The sequence below is a fragment of the Crocuta crocuta genome, unplaced genomic scaffold (assembly GCF_008692635.1).
Source record: "Crocuta crocuta isolate KB4526 unplaced genomic scaffold, BGI_CrCroc_1.0 scaffold944, whole genome shotgun sequence".
Taxonomy (NCBI): Eukaryota; Metazoa; Chordata; class Mammalia; order Carnivora; family Hyaenidae; genus Crocuta; species Crocuta crocuta.
Window position 1 is genome coordinate 518726 of NW_027528243.1, and position 6601 is coordinate 525326.

Genomic DNA, 6601 nt, shown 5'->3' on the forward strand with positions numbered 1-6601 from the left:
GGGAAGCCCAAGAGAATCAGCTATGGATTGTGCTAGAGTGCGCTCTACTACTTCTTACAAGATCTCCCAGCATTTGGAAAGGGTGTCCAAAGTGAAAATTACTATACTAATGTATTAGGATTGGTGCGTCGTACATGGGATGCTACTATATTTATAGAATTCTAGTTACAAGCGGATACCCAGCTCTCTTCTTTATGTCTACCCTAAGTTCTTCTCCCTTCATTTTTTTAAAAAACGATTTTATTTTTTTGAAAATTTATTTATTTTGAGAGGGAGCCTGAGTAGGACAGGGGTTGGGGCGGGAGAGGGAGAGCAGGAGAGGCAGAGAGAATCCTAAGCAGGCTGTGCATTGTCACCATGCAGGGCTTGAACTCACCAACCGCAAGATCGTGACCTGAGCTGGAATCAAGAGTCTAATGCTCAACGGACTGAGCCACCCAGGTGCCCCTCTTCCCACTTCATTTTAAGCAATTCCCCCTTTATCTGCCTAACTGTGCACCCTGGCTTGCCAGTGGGGTGTACATGAATAGGAGTACTTGGTAAATACTGAACTGGAATGTGGCCCTTTGGTTCTGTTGAAACTTAAATGAATCCCTTGAAATGATGACTTGGGGTGTCCCCAGTGATGGATTTTTTTTTTTTTAAACTAAGTTCTATGCCCAGTGCAGGGCTTGAAATCACAATCAGGAGTCACGCTCTACTAACTGAGCCAGCCAGGCGCCACCACCGTGCCCCCTGTAATTGAGTTTTAAAATGGGGCGCCCGGGAGGCTCAGTCGGTTAAGCGTCCAACTTCAGCTTAGGTCATGATCTCATAGTTTGTGGGATCGAGCCCCACATCAGACTCTGTGCTGACTGCACAGAGCCTGCTTGGGATTCTCTTTCTCCCTCTCAGTGCCCCCTCCCTCTTCTCTCTCTCAAAACAAATACATAAACATTTAAAGAAATGTAAATTTGGTACAGCCCCTTTGTAGTATCTGGCACAGCTGAAAGAATGCCTTTCACCCCAGAAATTCCATTTTTCTAGGTGCATCCCCTGGGGAATCCCTTGCACAGGTACATGCGAGGACACACACAACACTGTTGTTGTGAAAAGTCAGACAACCCGCACATCCATTCATAGGGAGATAAATTGTAGCATGCTCCTACAATGGATAGTTAAAATGACTTTGCAGCTATGTATTCATATGGATAATCCTGAAAGCCTAAAGTTGAGCAAAAAGCAAGTTGCAGGCTTCCAGTGTACGGCAATTGAGAAACTATTTAAATTGAAAAACACATCCATCAAATCATACCTTGTATCATTCACTGATAGATGTAGATACAGAAAAAAAAAGGTGTAAGGTAGACCTCCAGGAAGGGGGGGGGAAGGGGTTGGGAATAAGAATGAAGAGGACTTCNTTCTTTCTTTCTTTCTTTCTTTCTTTCTTTCTTTCTTTTTTAAACATTTTTTTATTTTTGAGAGACAGATCACGAGCAGGGGAGGGGCAGAGAGAGAGAGGGACACACAGAATCCCAAGCAGGCTCCAGGCTCTGAGCTGTCAGCGCAGAGCCCCACGTGGGACTTGAACCCACGAACCGCGAGATCACGACCCGAGCTGAAACCAAGCCTCAGAGACACTCAACCGACTGAGCCACCCAGGCGCCCCTGGTACGGTCCCCTTTTTTTGGAAGCAGAGCGTCCCTAGTCAGGAGAGTCTACCTCGGCAGAAATTGTTATAAAGGGACATTTGCACAGTACGCATTCCCTGGCCAGGAAGCAAAGGAATTTTTACTCCTTGCTGATGAGGACAAAATCAAAAAGGGCTTGGAACCCAGGAAAAGTAATATTTTCTGCCAGAGAATGGGGTAGGGGAGAGGGAGAGAAATAGCAAGGGTCTGACTAAAAGGAAAGTGAACGGGGCTGGGTCTTTTGAACGATGAGAGCACGCTCAGGTCTTTGGCTTTTAAATCTCTCATGAAGAGGCGTGACCAATAAGTGGGTATTTGGGTTGAAAGCATTTAAGGGGTTTCCAAGAAACCTTCCTTTGCTCCCAAGTAAACACTCATCGATTAAAAGCATGTCCTTGGGGCGCCTGGGTGGCTTAGTCGGTTAGGCGTCCGACTTTTGCTTAGGTCATGATCTCACAGTTCGTGGGTTCGAGCCCCGCGTCGGGCTCTGTGCTGACTGCCAGCTCAGAGCCTGGAGCCTGTTTCAGAGTCTGTGACTCCCTCTCTCTCTGACCCTCCCCTGCTCACGCTGTCTCTCTCTCTCTCTCTCCTAGAAATAAATAAAACATTTTAAAAAATTTAAAAAAATTTAAAAAATTAAAAGCATGTCCTTTAGGGGGCGCCTGGGTGGCTCAGTAGGCTAAGCATCTGACTCCTGGTCTCTGCTCAGGTCATGATCTCACAGTTCAGAGCCCAGGGTGTGGGGCTCCTCACTGACAGCGCAGAGCCTGCCTCAGATTCTCTCTCTCCCTCACTCTTTGCCCCTCCCCTGCTTGCGCGTGGTCTCTTTCTCCCAAAAGAAAAAAATTAAAATTTTAAAAAATGNTAACTGCACTAATTGAAAATGTTATAAAAAAGAAGAGAGAAGAAACAGTCATGAGTTAACCAGCTACTTTTGAAAGATGCAGTAACTAAAGCAGGCATTCACCAATGGGCCATTGGCCTGTTTCACTGCGCGCACACTTCCTTGTTCCTCCCTCTCTTTTCCCCTCCCCTCGCTTGTCAGGTTGGAGGGGGACCTGACCAGGGGCAGGGGGGACAGAGGAAATGGAAACGCTTGACCGGAGGGGTGGCCTACAGCCAGCTGGAACAATCTAGATGAAGGTGGGAGTTGGAAATCTCATTCTCATTCATTCAAAATCATTCATTCTTATCGCCTCGCCTAATTCCCTATCCCACTTGGCCACCTCCAGGGCCTGAATGAATTCGCTACCCATTTATCGGACATCTACAACGTGCCAGACACCGTGCTGGCACCTAGCATAGGTCCTAACGGAGCTCAACAGCCCTGCCAAAGCAGTGACCCAGAGGGGCAACAGGAGAGGAATAGGCCCTTGGTGCGCAGAATGATTTGGTGGGCTAGGGATAGGATCCCTGTCTTAGATCAGTTTGGTTTCTAAAGGAGGGTCTTGCTATCCAATCTCCAAAAATAAAAAGACCCAGAGGAGGTCCGTCCTTCTCAGACTCTCGCCATGCCATCGGAATGGGCAATGTCAAGCCAGGCCACCCTGATAGGCCATCAAGGACGTACATGACCTTGAGCTCTTGTCTGATGGCCTGGGGCAGCGGGGGGGCCCTTCTCAGCTCTCCTCCTCCTCCCGCTGGCCTCCCACACAGGCACAGAAGCTTTCCCTGGAGGGACTGGATAAGCTGGTGAACAGCAGTGACCCTTGCCTTTCAGCCATAATGATAGTTCACACAGCCTGGACTTACGTAGGTAGAGCTTCAACCTAACGCAGCTTAGCAGCCGAATGCAGGCCCATGAGGCGGTTATACAATAAGCAAGTGGTGGTGGTGATGAGCTGTTTTGGTGTTGCAGGGACCCACACCAATGTTTACACAGCTGGACGAGGAGTCGTGGAGTCGAGTAGGACGGCGATCTACTATTCGATGTATTGAAAGCTACCTGCCGTGTTATGTACTATTTATTGCAGGGACCTAGCTCCTCCTAGACTCATAATAGACTTGGATCATAGATCCAAGTGAGCATGGAGGACGGTGGGCAGAGCCCCAGACTAGGGAGCCAGAAGACCCGGCTTCAAGCTCCAACGCTGCCATTAATTCTATCTGGGGGCAAGTCAATTAACCACTCCATTTCCTGAACATTCTGGGTGTTTATGCTTTGTTCAAACCCACGATCCTAGGCTATACCAGTACCCTCCGCCAACTGTTTTCACAAACTCAAGGCCAGGAAAGAGTAGAGATGGGTCAGTGTAATGACGGACCAAAGGTATCATCTTTATGTAGGAAGGATGGCTCCATGATTAGTCAACCACTTTGCTTTCTATGCCCAGCCACTCATTGAAACACTTCCTTTTAGTTTCCAGAAAGAATATAATCGCCCAGGAAAAATGAGTAGCAAACGCAGCCCAGGTAACTATCTCTTTCTTCCTCTCCCAGCTACTGGCCTGTCTCAGGTGCCCTCAGGGGCTATGCGAACTAGTGCAACAGGTTCCTGACTGGTCCTGCCACCAGGTGACAGTAATTCCCATCGAGTTGCTTTCATCATCATGCACACCCCCGCCTCCTCCAAAATCTCCCACAGCTAACCTTGGCCTTGCGGAAGTCCAGACTTCTTAACCCGGCCCTCTGAGATCTCAGCCCAACCTGCTTTTCTGGCTGTGCCTCCCATTACTGCCACCTACCCACCCTGTGTTCCAGCCATGCCCCGTGCCTCCCCACCTCCGTGCCTTTGCTCTTGACATTACCTGCAATCTCCTTCTCCCCATCGTGTGAATTTCTTTTTCTCTTCTTTAAGATTTTAAGTAATCCCTACACCCAACACGGGGCTCAAACTCTCAACCGTGAGATCAAGAGTTGCATGCTCTACGGACTGCGCCAGCCAGGTGCCCCAGAAGTGTGAATTTCTACAGCATTTCGGCCACACACTACAGACACAGTAGTCTTATTCTTCTATCACTCCGTAAGCTCTGGTGTGCAAGAACCACACGCCTTTCATCGTGGCGTGGCCCCAGCACTTTGCACACAGCGGGTACTTAATGAAGCCTGGCTAAATCAATGGCAAATGAACGCAGAGAGAAAGGCAGCATGATGTAATAGAGTACTAGGTCTGGAGGCAGAAGGTCAGGTTATGGGGCTCTCGGCTCTATCACTGAGGAGAGGTGCGGCCAGTCGGAGCCCCATTCTGCATCTGTAAAATGGGCATAATATTTCCCACCTTATGGACCTTATAGGGCAGGAGGCAGGAATTGTAGAAATCCAATCATGTGTACATATACGTGCGCACACACAATGGTCACTGTGTAGAGGTGATGGATATTTGATTATCTTGAGTGTGCTGATCATTTCACAATGTCCATTGAAACGTCAAGTTGTACACCTACATATATTCACTTTTTATAGGTCAATATCTCAATGGGGCTGTTAAAAAAAATCCAATGATGTATATATATTAGGTGGTGCTGAGGCCAAGGGCAGACCTCCCTGAGATGGGCAGCAATGGCGTGTAGATTATTTTGAGCTGAAAGCAAGTAAGGCCCACCAAGACTCAAGTGGAAACGTTGGATGTTCCCTCAACTGCCTAAAAAGCATTTAGATAGAGGATATGCTCCAGGAAGAGAGCGGACCACCCTAAATAAATACATTATAATATGAACTAGGGGTGGTTGACAGGGAGGAATTTAGCCAAGTCTGTTAAAATGCCTAAATCCCAGGGGCACCTGGGGGCTCAGTCGGTTAAGCGTCCGACTTTGGCTCAGGTCATGATCTCACGGTTCATGGGTTCGAGTCCTGTGTCAGGGCTCTGTGCTGACAGCTCAGAGCCTGGAGCCTGCTTCAGATTCTCTCTCTCTCACTCTCTCTCTCTCTCTCTCTCTGCCTCTTCCCCACTCGTGCTCTGTCTCTCAAAAATAAATGATTTAAAACAATTAAACAAATTTTTTAAATAAAAAACTTTCCTAAGTCCCTCTGTTTCTGAGTGACCCAGCAAACACTTGTTTACCAAACATTTTACTCTTACTCCCAGACTCCTGCACCTCCTTCTCCTTAGTTCAGAATGACCTCTACCTCATTTTGCCTGTCTTTGCAATCTTGTGTGTGTGTGGATTCCCCGGAAGTACGAAATTAAGTTTGGTTTTCTCCCCTTGATCTGTCTCATGTCAGCTTAATTCTTAGTCCAGCTGGAAGAACCTTGGACAGAGGAAAAGCTCTTCCTCTCCCACAGTGGTTCCCAGAGCAGCCACAATACTTGAAACCAGCCTTTAGAGTCCCGCCCCCTTCTCCTGGGTATACATTCCCAAGCAAGATTCCCATCCGGCTTTGTGGAGAATGGAGGGAAGTAGGGAGGAATGGAGTCCTTAAAACTCAGAGAATTGGGGCGCCTGGCTGGCTCAGTCAGTTGAGTGGCTGACTTTCGCCCAGGTCATGATGTCCCGATTCCTGAATTCAGGTNAACAAAACAAAAAAAACCAGAAACAAAAAAACCCTCAGAGAACCGTTTATAGATACTAGCTTTCCTCCCCAGAGGAAGAGAAGGTAACTTCTTCCAAGCCTAGGTCATGCGCGCTAGCCTCCGAGACTCAGTGAGAAGGATGATTCCGACCCGCTTGTCAGCTGCTAGGTGAGCCCAGCAGCCCCCCCCTCCCAGAAAAGAGGCCAGAATCCTGGCTGTTCGCCTCCGAGGCTTGAACTATGTGGTCAAGACTGTGAGCTGTTTGTCTAATTCAGAGCCAAGGCCAGACTTTGGAGTTGGCACTGTGCCCACGGAATGAGGAACACAGGGACCATCCCTCGGGAAGTATAGAAACAGCCCCTCTTCCTGAAATTCCATCAGGACCATTCCATTCCTTTAGGCTTATTTTCAGTCGAAAGGCAAATATCTCTGAGCACAGAGGGAGCCTTGAAGACTCATCTGGTATTTACAAATGTAGATA